This window comes from Planococcus citri, chromosome 2 (genome assembly GCF_950023065.1).
Source record: "Planococcus citri chromosome 2, ihPlaCitr1.1, whole genome shotgun sequence".
NCBI lineage: Eukaryota > Metazoa > Arthropoda > Insecta > Hemiptera > Pseudococcidae > Planococcus > Planococcus citri.
The window spans coordinates 12,851,044-12,872,832 of record NC_088678.1 but is presented as its reverse complement, the minus strand read 5'-3'; the positions used below and the strand labels follow the sequence as shown (position 1 = coordinate 12,872,832).

At 34.2% G+C, this 21,789-nt stretch overlaps 1 long non-coding RNA gene and 1 other non-coding gene across 2 annotated transcripts; both read right to left on the bottom strand.

Annotated features, from left to right (window-relative positions):
* LOC135834727 (uncharacterized) lies at positions 1 to 21,016 on the bottom strand. Its single transcript, XR_010556742.1, has 10 exons — positions 20,905 to 21,016; positions 20,373 to 20,499; positions 19,933 to 20,062; positions 19,632 to 19,760; positions 19,023 to 19,146; positions 18,075 to 18,185; positions 17,464 to 17,583; positions 16,591 to 16,722; positions 5,433 to 5,582; positions 1 to 3,702 (listed from the first exon to the last, which is right to left on the bottom strand). It is a non-coding gene; the product is annotated as an uncharacterized LOC135834727 (long non-coding RNA).
* On the bottom strand, positions 6,286 to 6,477 carry LOC135838258 (U2 spliceosomal RNA). The gene has a single exon (XR_010557348.1). It is a non-coding gene; the product is annotated as a U2 spliceosomal RNA (small nuclear RNA).
* Positions 21,017 to 21,789: the final 773 nt, after the last annotated feature.

Genomic DNA, 21,789 nt, shown 5'->3' with positions numbered 1-21,789 from the left:
CCGACGACAATATTTTCACGTTGGCATTACAATAGATCGATCTGGGCTAAAAAAAAAACACGCCGGCCGCTCGACGTGAAAAACCTTGATCGATCTTTACATTTAAATTGCACTTGACTAATAATAATACAATAGAATGCAATACAATACAATACAAGACGCAACATAGACCGCCGAATAAACAATCATAGGTAACAAAACAACAAAAATAACAAAGATAACAAAACTTACTCTTTAAAAAAAAAAAAACATGAAAGTTTCAACAAGTATACTTAAGGGAGGGAGAGAGTGGGTTTATAATCTGTATTCTTTCAATATTTTTGCACTCGAGTAGCACGTACGAAAATTGATTTTTCACATACTTAAATACATCAATGCGACGAAATTCTCGAATAGGTATTGCAATTTGCAACTCGTATTTTAAAACAACTATCAACCCATCACCTTCTGTTTTTTCAAAAAAATAACACGTTCGATTACACTTTTCATTTCAACGCGATCAAATACTCCACAACTTCGACAATTTTCCCAATATCAAAGTTCAACCGAAAATTTTCAACCAATCATCGTCCGAATTAAAGAGATTTTCCATCGAAATTTCAAGCAAAAATTCAATCACAATCAGACCTCCTATACGCAGTCCAGATCACCATACACCTTTCCACACACACGCTCACCTGCCTGGCAAGTTGACCGAAGCAACAAAACCAGGTCAGCCTTTGACATTTTCTCTCTCAAAAAGCACTCACTCTCACGCGAGCAAGTGATGCGAAACCTACAGTGCACCACTTACTGCGTGGGGTTGGATCGGAGAGACGAATCTCTGGGGATCCAGATGAAGGCAGGACTGATCGTAGACGGCGGGCAAATGGCAATATCGTTACGCAGGATAGGCTGACATTAACCATCCCCGCTCACATCTTCATCAGCCCGGAAGTAAGGTTCGCAGATTGAGCTGGTCATAGGCCACGGCTCGCACCACTAGATGGAACGCAAACGTTTCCACCGTATGAGTCGTAACCTCTTACGACAACCCCTTATTGTGACTTGGATATACAGTCGAAGCCGCCACCGTAATGATGACGACCCCACTGAACGTCGCAGGAGTGAGCCAGACGTCTACGTCACCATTGAGCAGGCCGCTGTGCCGAAGCACGGTAGCGGACAAGTCGCCGAATGACGCTCCCCCTGCTCCATACGGCTTTGATGACCATCGAGACGGAACCTGCGAGCGAGAGCCCGTGAACCGTGGATGCGTTTCTTCGTGTAGATGCTGCATGAAATCCAGCTGATCAGCTCCGTACCGGCCGAATACAGTGAACTCCACGATACGCCGCGCGAGTACGTACGTGGATTCGCGAATGCAGAACTACGTAAATGGCTAAGGTAGGCGCCATGCTATCAGAAAACAGTAAATTTTCAAGGGATCACGTCGCCAAGTTGACGTGAAACAGTGGAAAAAGTACGGTTGTGGGTTGATGCGCTAACAGGCAAGGACGGACAGTAACTTAACAAGACCAGCCACAACCGCATTCCCTACACACTCGCACCACTAGCACCACTCGAAAACATCGAACACTCACACCACTCGAAAACGTTCAACTGCTCGCAAAAATACACTCTCCACCAACGCTACAGGCAAACATCACACCCCTGGAGAAAATTATTGTGATCTGCGACCGGTTTTGTACATAAATAACACCTCCGAAACCCCGAATCTCGATCGTAAAATCAAAAATCGAACAACGAACGCTGATTTTCGCGAGCAAATAATACGTACAATCGAATCGCGAAATTTTTTTTTTTTAAATTGAACAAAAAAAACAACGAAGACTCAATTATTACGCGAATCGAATTATTTATCACGAATGAAACGAGAGAATGGGAGTTCAAATTCACCGATTCAGTAGGTATCAGATTCCAAAAAAATAAAGAGGGGGGGGGAGGATTCAAAATTCCCTAAATAGGATACCTAACAATATCAGAACAAATCATGAAAAAGAACAGGGCGGAGGGCGGGAACTCTACCAAAGAATTAATCTGACGTATCAGAAATCAAAAATCAAATTCTGAAAACAATGGAGTAGGGGAAGAGAAACGAAATTGCATCGAAAGTGTGGCAGTATCAAATTCAATTATGAAAAAATATCGCGAAGGGGGATCGAATCAAAACGCCATCAAAGAAAAATCAATAACGATATCAAAATTCAAAACATAATTCTGTACACTAGCATCAGAGAACGCGAATTCAAATTCGTAAATCCAAAATCAAACCCTTCCCAAAAAAATTGGGGGGGGGGGGAGGGAATGGGAGGAGGAGGAGGAGGAGGAGGGCTGAATCAAAATTGAAACTTCCATCAACCATGTACAAATATCAACATCAGAGAGTGGGAGCTCAAATTCGTAGATCCAAAATCAAATCTCCAAAACAGTGGGAGGAGGAGGGGGGGAGAGGTTGAATCAAATTTGAAAATCGCATCAAGCATGCGTCAACATCAGAGATAGCGAGATTTCTAATTCGTAAATCAAAAATGAAATCCCCAAAACATGGGGAAGGAAGGAAGGGAGGGAGGTTGCATCAAAATTGAAACTTCTATCAAGCATGTTCGTAAGTAGGTATGTACATCCAAAATCATATCCCCCATGATGGGTGGGGGGGGGGAGGTTGAATCAAAATTGAAACTTCTATCAAGCATACGTACCGATATCAGAGAGTGGGAGTCGATTTTTGCAAATCCAAAATCAAATTTGAAAAAAATAAGGCGGTCGAAGGGAGAAATTAAAATGCTATCGAGCGTTTACCGCAATAAATCAGAGAGTGGCAGTTCAAATTCGTGCATTCGAAATCATCATCCCCAAAAAATGAGGCGAAAGGGGGGGGGGTGGTGGCAAACAGGTAAAACATCTAAGTTAATATTTCTAAACATACATTAACAATAAGGTTTCGATATGGTTTCGATATTAATATCACATAAATGACGCGTAGCTCGAAAAAGAAACTTCAATGGAGTGATGAAGGGACAAAGGGAACTTGACAACGTATAATAGGTGGCTTAATATGTCTTGTAAGCACATGGTAAATATAATCGAGTATTTGCTATTAATGAGCTCGCATAGATAATATTTCCAATTATTTCCGTAATATTTCAAGTTCACTTCGAAAATTGAAAGTTTTGAGAGTTGAGGCACGTGTGTCTAGTCTAGTCTATCGTAAAAATCGTTCAAAATTCTTGCGTCGAATAAGCTAATAGGCGAGAGGAGGGGGAAGCAACGGTGGTTAATTCGATCGTATTTCCAGAAAACGAATCGTACGCTAATACGTAGTAAGAGGTTTTTCTGCGATCGTAACTGGAAGTTATTTTCACATCATTTCAGGTAAGTACGTTGCTTCATTCATATATGTAAAACAATTTTCAAATGTTTCGAACCATTTGCATATATGCTACCAGGAAACCATCAGGACGCAAATCGATGAACTACTGCTCGTAATAAATCTCGACAAGAATGGAGCTCGGTATCACCATAGCAAATCTAGCAGCTAGATACGAAGTGACATCTTGCGAAGAAGCAGGCTGCGAAATCTCAGGTCTGTACGATCGACTCGTTCTTCGAAAGTGTAATGTTCGGCGAAATCGACTACTGGTAGCGTTTCTCCGTAAACAGCGCTTTGATACGTATAAGCAAGCATTCGTCGGCGAACACCTGAAACATTCGAGAAAAAAATGATTTAAAAAAGTGGAAAAAAGACGACAAAATTATTGAAATTGAGATAAAATGACCAAAACAGGAAGCAGAGCAAAGATCAAGATCTGGAGAGCAAAAAAAAAAAAAAAACAATGTTGAAAAACCTCTTCGTGATCTACTGATCTTCATTTAATAAAAATCAAAATCATAAGTCCCTAAGAATAAAACTCAAGAGCGAAATATTCAAGATGAACCAAAAAACAGAGGTTTGTCAAAATTTAGAAAGTTAAAAAAAATCACGAGGATTCCAGAATAAAAATTTGATTAAAAGTAGAAAAAAATTAAGGTAAAAAGCACTAAAATTTAAGAAAAAACATCGTAAGTATTGAAAACAAACTCACGAAATCTAACGATTAAATTGCGAAAACTTCGCAAAAATTTAGACACAAAACAAAACAAGAAAATTCGAGGAAAATCGTCGAAAAATTGGAAAATAAAATCTACTAGAATTCAAAAGAACAAAACATCGAAAAAAAAATCGAGAAATCCTTAAAAAAAACTCTAAATAAAACCATCAAGTCTCGCAGTCTAAAAGGACTCTCAAAAACTCGAAAAAAAATCTGTAAACAGGGAAATTCCGCAAAAATTTAAGCAGAAAAAATTACTAAAATTACGGGCTAAATTGGAGAAAATTTTATAAAAAATCTCGGAAATTCAAGAATAAAGGTTTCGCCGAAATTAAGAACAAAAATTTAGGGAGAAAAACAAATCGATAAAATTCAAAACAAAATTATGGAATGGATCATGAAAATAGAAAACTCTCGAAAATTCAGTTCAGTATAAATCATTAAAAATTCAGAACAGAAAACTAACGAGAATTAAAATTAGGTAGGTACATACTAGGTACCTATAACTTCGGAAATGAAACGAATTTTTTTTTAGAAAAATCGTCGAAAAATTTCTAGCAAAACTGAAAAGGAATCACAGAGAAAAATAATTCGAACTCGAAAAAAAAAATGTTCAAAGAGATAGAACGAATGAAAGATATCAAGTACAGAAAAATCCACCACCACCACAAAAGGTGAAAATAGAAAAAAACAAAGTCATCAAATCTAGAAGAAGCTCCACCCCCTTCTCGAAAAAAACATCAAAAGAAAATCATGATTTTTGGAAGTAGAAAACTCACAATCCCACAAAAATAGGAGCAAAAAAATAACTTGTTTTTTCAAAGCACAAAACTCAAAAAAAAACTGTATATAAAAAAATGCAGCCAAAATTTCGGCAAAAATTTACCACAATAAACAATTTAGAACAAAACTAATAGAATCGTGAAAATTCAAAGTTAAAAAAGTCTGTCAAAACCGGAGAAACTTCGCCAAAATTAAAAAGAGAAAAAAATGAGAAATTCCGAGAAAATCATCGAATAACTTGAAAAAATAGAACTCGCGAAAATTCAAAAAAATCATACCCGCCAGAATAGGGAAAAATTTACAAAAATTCAAATGAAAACTCACCAAATCGGTGAAGGAAAAAAAACATCGAACTAAAAAAGGAGAATTTTTTTCTCGGAATCGACCACCCAAAAATTTCCAATTTTTATTTACCATCATTAGGTAGTAGGTACCTACCCAATTTTCGAAAAAATACACATCGTTGTACTACTGATCTGATCAATGCAGCCAAAACTGATCGCGATAGAAATATTTTTTTCGAACAAGGTTGTAAAATTAGAGCCCAATTCAACTTACCATTTTAAACATCGGTCGTAAGCGATCCGCAAGATAAATTTCTCATCCTGCATCATCACGAAGCTTAATATTATGTATTTGACCGGAATATTGCAGCATCATTCTGAAGTACATACTAATAATATCAATCTTCATTCTGCACAAAGCCATCTAAAACAATTAAAATTACCGCAAATAAGTATAAATTTATTGATCAAAGCAAACCACATTATGGTAATTTTTTAAAGTAAGTAGGTAGATAGACTACAACACATGCACAAGAATTATTAATCATACGTAATAATTAGTGCTAAGCACAATTTCGTCATATCCTTTTGGCTCCCTCTTTTTCAAAATTTCATAAAACTTTAATCAAGTTGACAGAAATCTTATGGAATATATTTTTAAAAAACGATATTTCATTCACCTAATTGAGAATAACGAACAGTGATTTATCACATCGAAAAATTTCAAACAGAAGTTCACTGACGAATAGCTGAAAGGGGAAATACACGAAATGCTCAAAAAACATTCCAATGAGACAAGACTCACTATCGAGCTCAAATTTCTTCAGAAATGCTACTGAAAAAATTGATAATGAAAAAATCTACATACTCGTATTTTAAAATCTCTAGGTACCTACTCAAGAAAAATTCTCTCACAACCGATGTCTCGTTGTTTTGATTACTAAAGTTATTCTTTCAGTATGTAAAATTAAAAATGCATGTACACCACCGCTGGTATGTACATTCCTACTGCCTAATCACATCTCTTCCGAGACCTTGAACTTTGCAGTCACAACTGCGAGAAAACCTCTGACATGAGGATAATTAAATCGAAATGATCGAATTAATCTAATTTTGATTTGTATTCATAAGTGTGGGCCGGTCCCGGAGGTACTGCAATACCGGGTCGACCCGTGGCAGAGGAGGAGCAAGCCCCATCCATCCGCCCGGTTCCAAAAATAAGTTTAACATTCTGGTATCCCAATGGAATACGTATCAGATGTTAAGCAGATAAGAACAGATACTACACTTTGATCTTAGCCAAAAGGCCGAGAAGCGATACCTGACAATGCAAAACCCTTTCCCTTTATACTATTTGGCGCAACACTTCATCTGCGAGTATCAAAATATGGATATTCATAATCATATTCCAATGCTAACCCAGTATACCTACAGCAACGTAAACCGTACCTACTCGCTACAAAACACACGCGAAACACTCGCGTCGTTTCCCTAACGAAAAACACGTTAACAACATTATTATAAATCTATACGATCATAATTTGCTTCTTTCATCATAAAACACACCGGAACACTCCTTTGATTTTCAAAATGTTTGTTTAAAAATTTTTAAAATTCAGCAAACCCATTCACTACCGCATGTGAAAAATATGTTTTTCAGATCCGCAAATTGGTCTAGGCAGTTAGTTTATGACCAAGGAATGCAAATTTACTTCAAACAACTTTTTATCTACCCCCCTTCCCCTTCATCCGAACGACTGGGACATATGTGTCCCACTGGTAGTGATCAATCCCAAATGTTGGGACATATGTGTCCCACTGGTACTGATCACTTTTCATTTATTTTGAGCCTCATAAATGAAAATAATGTCCAATTGAATCACAACTGACATTCTATGTTTAAAACTGAGCTAGACTATCTAAAAAAGTGAAAATCACTAAATAAATGACTTGAGCATACCTACAGTTCAGTTCATGTAAAATGAAATGTATCTTATAAAAAATTGGGTATTCACGGACAGGTAATCATAAAGATTATATGTAAATGATAAGGTATAAGGTGCGAAACAGTTTTTACATAATGGTATATTACACATTTTACGTATCGTTTTTGTTCCTTCCCCAGACTCGGATGTATCAGGATGAATGGAGCTACCTATCTATTTATGAATATTGAAAAAGAGTATTACTCAATGTGAAAAGAATTTTTTATCATAGTTATAGTCAGAATCAAAATCTATGTTATTATCACTCTGGATTCTCCCAGCATTTCTTTGAGAGTTGTCATCAGCAAAATCATCTTAACATTTTCGTTTTTTTCTCTCTTTACGATTTTATTTATCCATAGTTATTAGTTTGTTTTATTTTATTCAGTCATGGCATTATTTCATAATATTTTCAACACTATTTCAATGAAAATCACGAAAAACAACCATCTGCAAAAATAGAAATGATAAGAAATAGACGAGTCAAGTATTCGAAGGGAAGGCCTGGTTATTACTTTCTACTCTTATTTACTTCATACAGTTGTGGCGCGCTCAATGCGTTTTTAAGGAACTACATGCGTGCAGTGGAGTAGAATGACACACACAAGGCTATAAATTACTATTGTGGTGCGTTCAATTCATTTGTCCCAAAACTGTCCCACTGGAATTGGGAATGAGGACGAAGGACCCCCAACAAACTGGATGGTGTAACTTGTGGCAACGCTGCGCGCGGAGAAACGAGAATCATAATAGACTGGTGGACGTGCATAGTACTGAACCGCATGAACAGTCAGTTGAATGTAATGTTACCAACCTACGTTAGTTGAGAACTGGAATTACTTTCAAACTTTTTAAATTTAAAAAAAAAGAACACAATAATTAATTAATAATGGGAGTGGGACACATATTCCGGAAGTGAACCTTTGTTATTCAAGTTGCTTATTGGATGTTTTTGAAGGGAATTAATAATTACGTTGTTTAATGTTTTTTAAATTCTAAATTGGAAACAAAAAAGTTATAAAGTAAATTTACATTTATTTATTTTGATGCGATGCGAGGCATTCTACGAGTATGAGCCAGTTAATTTTGCATTTTGAAAAATGTACCAAATTTATTATCCTTAGTTTATCACACAGAAAAATTTTCAGATACATACCTAGGTACCTAACTACCTATACCTACATACTTATTAGCAATAACTTTACTGAATTCTCAATCTCAACAAATTTTTAAAAAAACATTCGCATGTTTGAAACTGAAGTATTCAAATATTTAAATCATAGATATTACATATTTTTTGAAAACAGAATTCGAATTGCAAATACATATCACACTTAATGTTTTCGAAAAAAGTTTTTATTTTTTGTTCCTAAAGCCTACCTCTCGTACTTCACCCCTTTTTTGATTTTATAGCTGCTACTCAGGGATTTGAAAATTTTCGGCCAGTTATAAATGTTATAACTAATAGATATATGTAATTCAAATTTTATTTAAAATATTTTTTTTATAAAATCGCAATGTTTTAGTATTTTTTGTGCTAAACTTGAAAAAATTGATGAATTTTTCATTTTTATTCGTATTCTGAACTTTGTCTGGATTTGAAGAGTCTTTGAAGGGTACGACTGATTAGATATTTTATTTTTGAAAAAATGGGCAATATTTTTTGAAATTTCACAGAAATGGGTTTAAAATGGTTCATTTTCAGGTTCGTTATTGTTATACACAGTTGAATAAATAATACCAAGAAGTGTGGGTAGGTTAGGTATACATTATGTACACGCATTTGGACAATTTAGTTTTTAAAAAATTCAAAAAAAATTACCCTAACCTTAACCCTTGACCTGAAAAAAATTACGGTAGTTTTTTTCGAACCCATAACCAAGAACCCAAATTTTTAATTTTGGGTAATTAACCTGTAACTGTTAACTGAAACCTTTTTCTTCAGGAACCTTCAGGAACCTATTAACCTTTAATCGACTTTTTTTTTCGGTTCGCATCCCTGACTGCTACTTGAGCTGCTGTGTCTGTGTCCAAACATCCATGAACTCGTTTTTTCTTGTTGTTGTTGTTTTTTTTTTGAATAGAAAATGGGGAAAACTACGAGACTTTGAAATATCCGGAGCTTTGTAGGTACCTACCTATGTACAATATCCATTTTTTTTCAAAAAAAAATAATCAAGATCATTACAGCCAGCCCAAGAAATTGACTTTTGTTCTGGTTTTGACTCAATTACTCGTCCCTTTTCAACTGTTTTGTGGAATTTTCTCATTATAGATTGGCGAATTTTGATTTCTTTAAAGTTCCTTTAGGCCTATGCTTTATATTCAAGACTTAAAGTTGAACACAGGGCACATCTAATCGAAAAAATGGTAATGACAAAGGTTGTTCAACATGTCAAGTACTAGTAGAATACAGGGGTTTCAAATGCTAACTACCTACTTTCGCCTACCTACTTCCTTTCAACTTGAGTAGGTAAATGAAAGTAAAAAATTAGCATTCAAAACTTTTGCATTCCAGTAGTACTCCGCATTCTAATAAACAACTTTTTGTCATTATCATTTTTTGATTACACGAGCCCTATGCTTGAAAAAAAGCAAAAAAATGAATAAAAATTCTCTAAAAATCAAAATTCGTCAATTTAAATCAGCTCAAAAGTGACAAGTCATCTCTTTTTAGATTTTTGGCGAACGTTTGAAAATTCAAAATTGACTGTTATGGGTGATTGGTGCTTTTTTGAAAAAAAGTACGTACTTGATCAGTAAATGAACCGATTTTGGAAGAGACACTTCAAGAGTCAAGAGTGGATTTTTGACCAGCCTTTTTTCATAATAGGCCTAAAAATATCTAAAAAATCAAAAGCTTCCCGTTTGCGAGGAAATTTTTGAAATTTGCGCTGATCGCTGTATTTCGTCCAGAATTCCCCAAGAGAGCGAATTCTGCCATTTCCAACCAGGGCTTAAAACCACCAAAACCAAAACCAAATAAAACCACCATAACCATTGTTTTTAATTGGTTTTAAGTTTTAACCACTACCACCACAACCATTTCAATTTCTTTTTGTAAATTTCAAAAACAACAACAACAAAAAACCAATATATTTGAAAAAAATGAAAACCAATTCATTTAAAAACAACCATTTAGGAAAAAAATTTGAATTGAAACAACCACAACCACCAAAAAGTTGTGTTCTTTGGAGAAAACCACAACCACAAGAACCATTTCAATTTTCAAATGTAACCATAACCAATAACAACCAATTCATGAAATGGTTCTTTTTGGTTTTTGCAATTTTTTTTCAATTTTTCCAGACCTGTGATGGAAATTTTCTAGTTTTTTGTCTCAAATCATACTTTTAGTAGTCCTGAATTAGTTTTTCTATAAATTTATTTGAAAATCAAAATTGTTTTTGATATCAAAACCACCACAACCACCAAAACCATTTGAAAATTTGAAATGGTTTTTGATATGAAAAACCACCACTACCGCAAAAAACACTATTATTACGGAACCAAAACCACATCCACACCTTATTAAAAAAAATTGAAACCATTTCAAAACCAGAACCAGAAAAACGTTGAAACCTAAACCTTAAAACCAATTAGAACCGTTATGGTTTCTGATTGGAAAACCAATTCAGAAACCATAACCAAAAACCATTATTTTTAAGTCTTTTAAAAACCACCTACCACAACAACCAATAAAATCCAAATGGTTTTAAGCCCTGTTTCCAACCATTCTGGAGCCTCCAGCGCGATTTTTCAATTTCTCCAGAATTTTGAATGCTCCAGAAGGCGTGAATATGAAGATTGGGCAGCTAAAAATCGAGTTGTGTGTTTTACTCGAACTGTTTAACGAATTTATTCACATTTGAGCCGATTTTGGATGTGACATTTAAAGAGCAATTTTTTTATCAGCTTTTTTCATAATAAAACTTCCAAAAAATCAAAAGTTTCCTGTTTGCGAGGACATTTTGAGAACTGGCACGAAGCGCTGTATAGAGTTCAGAACCACCCCCCCCCCAGGTCGAATTTCACTGTTTCGAATCGTTTTTGGAAACAGGGCGATTTTCCGAATTTGTCCTGTTTTATTATGTCATACGACAATGACCATACCATCATATTCAAAGCAGGACAAAGTCAGAAAATCACACTGGACGCTCCGAAAAGAGCTAGAAACGGCGAAATTCGAACAGGGGGGGGGGGGTGATTCTGAACTCGATAAAAACGATTAGTGCCAATTTCCAAAATTTCCTCGCAAACGGGAATATTTTTATTATGAAAAAAAGCCTGGTCAAAAAACCACTCTTGAGATGTCCTTCCCAAAATCGGCTCAAATGTGGATAAACTTATTTAACAGGTCGAGTATAACACGCAATTCGATTTTTAGCTGCCCAACTTCATATTCACGCCTTCTGGAGCTTATTCAAAATTCTGAAGAAATTGAAAAATCGCGCTGAAGGCTCCAGAATGGCAGGAAATGGTGAAATTTGGATTTGGAGAATAAATATCACAATATCAGTTTTAGGACTTACTCGTATTTTGATCATTTTTACTGATCATAGTACGAACTTTAAAAAAAAACACGAATCACCAGAAACAGTTACCTAATTTTCAATTTTCAAACTTTCGCCAAAAATCGAAAAATCAAGCTGGGCAGCTGAAAATTAGGTTCTGGGGGTTTTAGACCATGCTCTTTCCAAAAATCGCGATCCTGTTCAAATCGGATGGTGACACCTCAAGAGGTTCCCTTGTCAGTTTATCACATCAAAAAATTTTCGGATAGGTACTTACTAGCAATGACTTTACTGAATTCTCAACAATTAATTTTTTTTTTAAAATAACACCTTCCTATTTGAAAGTACATATTCGAATATTTAAATCATATTATTAGTTTTGAATACAGAATTCGGATTGCGAATATCTCGCTTGATGTTTTCGAAAAAAGTTTCATTATTTGTCCCTAAACCTACCTCTTGTAATCGCGTTTTTGGTTTTTATGGCTGCTACCTACTCGAACTGCTGCGCCTGTGTCCAAGCATCCGGGAACTTTTTTTATTTTTTTGTTTTTTTGAATAGGTAATGGGGAAGACTAGGAGACTTCGAGTTATCTGAAGCTTTGTAGGTACAATAGCCATTTGCGAGGGTGAAAACTATTTTTAAGCTTTTAAAATTTTAAGTTAGGAAATATTTTTTTCAGGATGTTAATAATTTTGATTTAAAAAAAGAGAACAGGCTCACGAGAGGGCGAAAGCTCTAAACGAATTCTAAAAAAATGAAAATTCATCGATTTTGGGCTAAATTTCACAAAACAGCTCACAAGTGAAGAGTTTTCTCTTAATTTGAGGCTGCTGAACTCAAATTTGGGGTCAATTTCTTTTCAATTACCAATTATAAACACCAGAATCCCTATTATAATGTTGACTCCAAAATCCACCCCTCTCCCCAGAAAAATATTTTTTTGAAAAAATGCTTCAAAATGCTCAATGATAGTGTACTGATGAATTTGTCTGCCAAATTACAGCTTCATTCGTTCATTACAACCCAAGAAATTGATTTTTTAAAGTTCCAACGCAGATTTCAGATAGTAAAATAAAGCCTACTACAGCTCATACACTGTACCTCCATATTTCTCGTTTCGATGAAAAACTGACAAAAAATGTGTTTTTTGGCTGTATTTTGGGCTCAAATCATCAGAATAAGCTGAAATTTTGTATGTGAACGCACTGAAAGATTATTGATGCACCTGTGAACAGTTTTTTTCAAAAAGTTTGTTTTAGTGGGAGAAGGGCGAGTTTACTGAATTTGGGGGTTAATTTTATGATAGGGATGTGGGATTGATTTTTGGGATGCAATAGCATCGAAATTTGAGTTTAGCGACCTTAAATGAAGGTGGAACCCACCTTTCACTGATCATCTCGGAGTATCTTGACCCAAAATAAATGAATTTTGATTTTTTTCGAAATTCTTATTTGCTCTATTTTAAGCAGAGGACTTGTTCAATCGGAAAAATGATAATGAGAAAAGTTGTTCAAAATGCCGAGTACTAGCGGAATACAGTGGTTTTGAAAGTTAATTTCCTACTTTTATTTACCTACCCAAGCTGGTAGGAAGTAGGTAGACGAAAGTACGTAATTATAATTTGAAATCCTTATATTCTGCTAGTACTCGGCATTTCAGACAACTTTTGTCATTATCATTTTATCGATTAAATCAGTCGTTTTCTTGAAATAAGACCAAAATGAATTTTGAAAAATTCAAAATCTATTCATTTTTGGGGTGATCAGACATCCATGTACGAAATTTCAAATTGTTCTGATATTTTCAGTTCAAAATAAATATAAACCCAAGAATCACATTTTTCGTGAAGAGGTGTTTCCTCTAAATTGATGAATTTTGATTTTTTCAGAGTTATTTCTTTCTTCATTTCAAGCATACAGTACCTACTACCTACCTACCTACTCTGTTGATTTGAAGTTGATAGGTGGGGTTTAACAATGTTATAAAATAATTATTTACTTTAATTAGGTACTTCCAGTAAAATTAAAAATTACTCTTGGAATTTTTGCAGTGTTTCATGCACATACCTACAATAAACATTTCAGTAGGCTACATCTCACGATTCCCTTATTGATTTAGCGCCAAGCAGCGCATTGTTATGAGTTAGGTAGTATTAGGAGAATGTTTTCTTCATCATGCAGTCATCACCAATATCCGTTCTAACTTTAAACGTAGCGGCTAACTGCCTTCAAGGACACTCATTCAGCTGGGCAAAGGTATTTAGACATGGGTATTTTTTTTACTCGTCTACTGTGAAGGTGGGATGGTGGGAATAGAATTGACACTACTTTAAACCTACAAGATTTACAATAGGCTATAAAGTTAACGTTTCTTTCTCTCTTTTTTTTTACCAAGAATTGACCGTGTAAACTACGATCTTTCGTGTGTTCGTGTTCACGCACAATATTACATATGTTTGTATGCCGACGTTTGGGATCCTTAGTAATCCTGAACATATGTCATTTTTTAAACTGATTTTTACAAGTGTTCAAAGAGACTATCAATTTTTTTTAAACAAGGGAACCATCATCCCACATGATATCTCCGAATTAAATCAAACTTGAACTGTTTGAAGTGGTGGAAAGAGGACCTCGAGAAACCCCCATCCCCCAATTTTCAGCTGATGAAATTGATTTTTCGATTTTTGGCAAGCATTTGTAGTTTTGTGACCACAGGTAAAGCTGTTCAACTCAGAAAACGGGGAAAAATTACAAATATTCATCTCTTTATCGTATCAAATTCCAGAGCTCAAATTTTGGCCAAAGGCAGTCTTCATATATGATCGACCCATGCCATCATTGACCGGATCAAGCAATTCGACCAGAAAAAAGGATTTTTCACTATTTTTCTCATATTTTCTGTGAATAAGTACGAAAAAATACGTTTTGTCTCATTATATGAACTTCAGCAGCTGAGATTTTGGCCTAAGGGTCTATGCTTGATATCTAATCGACTCGACTAGTACTACCGCTGGCTGGATCTAGAATTATCATCAGAAATCGAATTTTTTGTACATCTGGTACCTACCTAGTTTATAAATTCCATTGAAACATTTGAAAACCCAGTAAAATCAGCTCATCTAATGAAGTAATGAACTTCAGGGACTCAAATTTTAGTCAAACAATCTGTGCTGAATACCAAATCGTTTCATACCACCATCGGCCAGATCCGGCCGTCCGGTCAAAAAACATGAACTTCAGCAGCTGAAATTTTGGCCGAAGGATCTATGCTTGATTCCTAATTGATTAATTACTACCATCGGCCGTATCTGGAATAATCATGAAAAATCGAATTTTTTGTCCATCTGGTTGCTAATGCAAGCTTTTGGAAAACTTGAAAAACCAGTAAAATATAAATCAGCTCATCTAATGAACTTCAGGAGCTCAGATTTTGGCATAATAAAATCATCGTCCAAATCCGGCTGTCCGTTCAAAAAAAACAGTTTTTTTTATTGCTTGTGAAAAAAATCGATTTCAGATGATAATTCCAGATCCGGCCGGCGGTAGAGTTCAGTCGATTAGATATCAAGCATAGACCCTTCGGCCAAAATTTCACCTGCTGAAGTTAATATAATGAGGAGAAACGGACTTTTTCGTATTCACAGAATATGAGAAAAAATTTCGAAAAATCATTTTTTCTGGCCGAACGGCTTGATCTGGTCAATGATGGTATGGGTCGATCATACAAGTACTTATGAAGACTGCCTTTGGCCAAAATTTGAGCTCAAAGAGATGAATATTTGTAATTTTTCCCCGTTTTCTGAGTTGAACAGCTTTACCTGTGGTCTGTGGTCACAAAACTACAAATGCTTGCCAAAAATCGAAAAATCAACTTCATCAGCTGAAAACTGGGGGATGGGGGTTTTTCGAGGTCCTCTTTCCACCAGTCCAAGTTGCATTCCAATCGCAGATTATCATGTGGTAGATTCCCTGTAAGTACAAGTAAACATTTTCCAATTCGTTTTTTCGTTTTTTCTATTTCTTTATGGAAGAACACTAGGTATGTACGTAAAAATCGAAAAAACAAAAAAAAATGGCTAAGGCCGCTTTTCCAAGGAACCCCTTAATTTTGGGCCATAAAAGAATATGATTTTCAAGGATGTGAAGGTGATTTAAATTGTTTAACCGTTATTGAGTGTAAAAATTCAAGGTATGTATCCACAATTTTGCTCCAAATATGAAATAATTTCTTACTGTTGCTGGAATAATTCTCAAAAATGGGATGCATTTTCTAAATTACCCATTATAATGCAGTGAAAAACTGAAAAATATTGTTTAAATAAATAAATAACTTATTAACAAATTTACAAATTATTTTAAAAATCGTCGAAAATCGCTTTATTTTAGTATGTAGTAGGATGAAATACCATTCCCATGTTTTTTGAGAGACTCAGTAAAAATAAAGCAAGGTAAATAAAAAAAAACGAATTAGATAAGTAAATTGTACGTTTCATCATGCCTTTGCCTACATAAAGCACATCGGCAACTCCTATAACAAATGCACAACGCATGGAATGAGTAAAATTGGCCGTTTCACCATGGGTATCCCTGATATCTAAGGTTGAACGAGTAAAATAACGCGAATAAGAAAGAACGACACTGCCGTATCCAGTTTCTATATACGTTCGCCCACCAGCCTACGTTCTTCTACTTTCACAACATACTAGTATTTGTTGGGGGTCCTTCATCCTGTGTGCCCTGGAATTTTACGAAAAGTTGCTGGGACATATATGTCCCAGCGGTAGTGAATGGGTTAAGTAAAAAAAAAAAAAAAAAAAAAAACATGTAAAAACACCAGACCTACTAAAATATAAGGTACATTCGCGATACAAATATTTTACCGTACAATTATAGGTCAAGTTGTAAAATTAGGAGCTCATCGTAGACGTACCGTTAATAAATATCCGATCCTTCAACATCACGTAACTACAATCGCAGCACTTCGAAGCTCAATTAAAATTTTACAGTAACCGCAACATTATTCTAAGGTACCAATATCAATCTTCGTTCTTCGCAAAGCCATCTGAAACAAATTATATTTACCATAAATATCAACTACTCGAAGCTATTTTTCCTAAGGTAGGTAGGTAGGTCTATAAATTACAACACAATATACAGAAAAAATTAATCACGTAAGTCCAAGAAAAAATATGCACTGACCAAAAAAAAACAACTACAAAAAATTACACCAAATTCACTAAACATTGCAAACATGCAATTATTAACATCCTAAAAAAAAGATGATTCAGAAAAATTGAAAAAAAAATTGTAAAAGTTACTTGAAACACCGGCGAAACTTAAAAAAAAAAAAAAAAAAAACAGCGAACATACATGACAAGTGGATGATCGAAATACCTCGAAATTCAAATATGTACTAGGTATTATTATTATAAATTGCAAAATCATAATTAAAAATGTTCTCAAACTTCAATTAAAATTGGTAAAATAAATTGCATTTTAGTGTTGTAATAATCGATCAGTCGACATAATTGCTATTGAAAATTACTATAACTATAACTCGGCAAAAATTAAAAACATCGAAAAAAAATCACGACAAATTGTTCAAAATTGCATAAAAATTTCCGAATACGTAAACAAAACCTAACGAAATTTTAGTCAAATTGACATTTTGACAACAAACTTATGCTATTTCAAAAAAAGATTGCTAACAAGAAAACAAGACAATTTTTAGACCAACTCATCAGATACTGTAGAAATGAACTACATAATTATACACAACAATGACTAGATTGAAAAAACTAACCAAGTAATAAGTGAATTCTCCTCAACTTCTGAAACATGATAATCAAATTCTACTCGTACATCTTTCAGGATCCAAGTAGAATTCTGCAGCATCACAGGTCTTCATGTAACGATGAGAAATCTGAAAAAAATAAAATAAATAATAATACGTAATAATAACCATCATCAAATATGTACTTACAAAAAAATAGAATAAAAAAGACCCTACGATAAATTAATTCAAACTATTCGTGTTCAGCAACTCTAAAAAATACACTATTTCATATTGTTGCATCACTAGCCATTGTTTTAGAGCATTAATCCTAATGAAGGAAGACATGGACGGGAGGGAGAGGTTATGAAAGGCGTCAGCTTGAACAAAATCGTTTCATATTCTTCTTCAAGTTTAGGGCCTTCAAAAATGTACCAAATACCTATTCGATCATTACATGAATATCAATATTTTTAGGTTTTAACCACAATGGGCCTTAAAGTCAAATAAAAATCAATAAAGAAAAACTGCCTCAAAAAATTGCTAGGATTTTTCAGTGCTTACATTCGCGATACAAATATTTTTACTGAACAATCAAGTATTGGCCAAGTTGTAAAGTCAAGAGCTCATCGTAGACGTACCTTTAGTAAATTTCTGATCCTACATTATACGTGAAGCTTGATTGAGATGTTACGGCAATCGCAGCATTATTTCAAGGTACCAATATCAATCTTCATTCTTCACAAAGTCGTCTGAAACAATTATAATTACCATAAATAAATATCCTTCTTGAAGGAATTCTCCAAGGTAGGCACTAGGTAGGGTAAGTAAATTACAACACATGCAGAAAAATTAAACACGCAAGTGAAAAAAAAATGTAAATACCGGCCAAATAACTGCAAAAAATTACACCAAATTCACTAAACATTGCAAAAATGCAGTTATAAACACCCCAACAGAAGATGGTTCAGAAAACTTTGAGAAAAATTTTGTGAAAGTTACTCAAAACACCCATGGAATTTGATTAAAAGACAGGCAACAATTACCCATGACAAGCAAGCAGATGATGTAGGTAAATACCTCAAAATTCGAAAATCAATATTGAAATTCTCTCAAAACTCAATTAAAATTGGTAAAAAAATTGCATTTTGAGTTAAAATTAATCAATCGACAGAATTGCGATTTGAAAATTACCAACTGATAAAACTCAACAAAAATTTAAAACGAAAAAAAGATTGATCATAATTACAAAAAAATATTATCAAAATTGAATAGCGTCCCGGGAAAAAATTCAGTCAATTTGACAAACTAAAATATTTCAAAAAAATATAACGAACAAGGAAACATGAGACAATTTGTCGACCAACTCATCAGTTACTAGGTAACAGGTATAGAAATGAACCACATACAAGTACATACAAGTACCTACAACAATACATAATCTAATAAATAGGTAAATTGCATAGAGTAGGTCGTCCTTTGGTCCTAAACATGTTGTAAATATCCCAATCGGTACATTCGCGATACAAATATTTTTACTGAACGATTATTGGCCAATTTGTAAAGTCAAGAGCTCATTGTAGACATACTATTAGTAAATTTCTGATCCCGCGATACGTGAAGCTTGATTGAGATTTTACAGCATTCGCAGCATTAGGTAGGTATTCTAAGGTGCCAACTGCCAATATCAATCTTCATTCTTCACAAAGCCATCTGAAACGATAATTAGGATTACCACAATAAAATATCAACTACTTGAAGGAATTTTCTAAGGTAGGAAAGCAAGTAAATCACAGAGTTCAAAAAATATTCACCGAAATTACTAATTGAACTATCGTAATAGGTAATACGTATGTATCTTCGACATTAAAAATTCACGAAAACGAGTTCTCATCCATCAAGCAATCTGCGAATTATTATCATTCCATTCGAGGAAGAATAACTCCGTTCTCATTTCTCAACACAAATAAGTAGGTTTTGCTTTCCTTTACATAAGCAAGGTACGGTACGAGGTATACATACAAAGATAGGCCTCACTTACAAATCACAATATTTCATAAACAAATTTAGTTCTAAACACGATTTAGGTGTCACAGTTTCCTACGTTCGCATTATTAATACAAAAAATTTAAAATTAGGGAGATGAGATCGAGAAAGGAACTACACCACGTAGTAAATAGGTAAGCGATCAAATTTACCGAATGTCAAACAAAATGAAACAGTAGGTACTGATGATGAAATTATGGTCTGGTCTGGTCTAGTCGGTTACGAGTTCAATTGAATTTTCATCGTTCTCTTTCATCACCGATGAAGTCACCTTTTCATTCCTAAAATAACACAACAATAATATTAGTTGTTTGATTTGAAACAAACAGATCAAGCACAAATCGAATACGATAACAATAGAACTAACAATAAGTAATGATAATGAACAGAAATAGGTAAATTTCATTACAAAATTACAACAGGTAATCAGTCACTCCTGACACATAGACATACTTCGAGAGGTAACGAAGACGAATCAAAACACAACTGACAGAATTCGAGTCGATCAAATCACTTCAGAACTCAGAAAGCATCGGCACACTTTTAATACTATTCAACGCATGAGTTTGACTTTATTTCATTCCTGGAAAAACACAATGAGGATTAGTTACCTATGTATTACTTATAATACTTCTTTCATTTCATTCAAACGAGACAGAATTCGAACTGAAATCTACAAGATCGATCATAATTATTATTACTTACTATACAGAATAGAAACATTTTCATGAACATTCACAGACCATATAGATCAAGTATTATGTAGGTACCTATAATTATAGTAGGTACTGATGATTATTCCTGTCACATAGTAATGAGATACTCTTGAACACACGAAGGTTATCATATCCACTCAGAACACTGCACGTAGGTAGCGGATTAAATTTAATTACCTGGAAATTGAACTGAAATCCTTTAAAATATAGTAGCATCGTCGATTTTGCCAATTTTACGCACGTAATTCAGAGATGACTCATCCTGCGTAACCGTAGGTAAGCGAATCCTACTTTGGACCAATCACTGGAAATTTGACAAAATGCACACATGTAATTTTTAAAAAATGTTCATAATAATATGCATATGCAACTATGCAACGATAAAACAAAGAAAACGAAGCGGCGGCAGCGACGTCAACATAATACAACGTACAGAGGAGTGAAAACACAACCACCGGTTAAGTGGTAAGTTACACCGGAGACATAATTATTAACTTTTCTTCCATCACATTACGAAGAAAATCTCCAGCGATTTATTAATTAACCACGTAATGGGATAGCTACATACATATATGTAGGTACCAAGAAGAAATGAAGATCCAAAAGACGAACAATACTCAATAGGCAGAATTTTTAGAGCATTCGGGTTACGATGTGAATAAGCAATAGTCACTGAATAATATAAGTCTAAGTAAATAATATTACTCACCAATACGTTCTTTCGACAGGGATTCAATTCAGGAAAATGAATCGCGTAAAAAAATTAATTAATTTATACAAAAAACTTGGAAAATAACCGCCAATAAAGACGGAACCAGTAGCAAAGGGAAATTTAAACATGTAAATGGACTAATCGTTAGCCGCCGCAAAACTGGATTTTACTCCGACCAATGAAAACGCATTCCCCACACACAAATAAAGGATATAGTAAGGATAGCAAACTTACAATTTTTATTGAAAATAGATTCAAACTGCCTAATTTCGCTATTTCGTGTGATATTAATTTATTGTTTCAATTATTATTCATTACAAATGACTAATGAGTAATTTTTCTATGCAGTACCTACCTACCTATGCAATCATGTCATTTCATTTATTATAAATAATTGATAATTTGATAACTGCAGCAACTAGCAAATCTTGCTCGCGATATTACAACTCATTTCAAAAATTTTCAGATAATTCTTCAATCTGAAAAGAATAAATTTTGATCTACGTACATTTTGCAAATATGAATGATCACTCTGATCTAGAAATCGATTAGATTAGAATGAATTGACTTTTCAAAATGCCGAAGGGCTTATGGTAAAAAATGATTTGTATTCTCACTCTCTTATTACATATATTTCCTTCTCATTACTTATTTTGTTTTTTCTCGTCATCTAATTCTAAAGTAGTACAAGTAGTTTTTCAGTTCTCAAAATTTCTAATTAATAATAGGTACGTATTCTCCTTTCTAGACCTGGAAATCAGTCTACTGTGGAAAATCAACTCAGAAAATGTTGAGTAAAATTCCAGATAACTGAGATAACTAAATAAATATTCATCAAAGAAGTTCGTGAATCGGTTATGAACGTTTATCTCACTCTCCTTT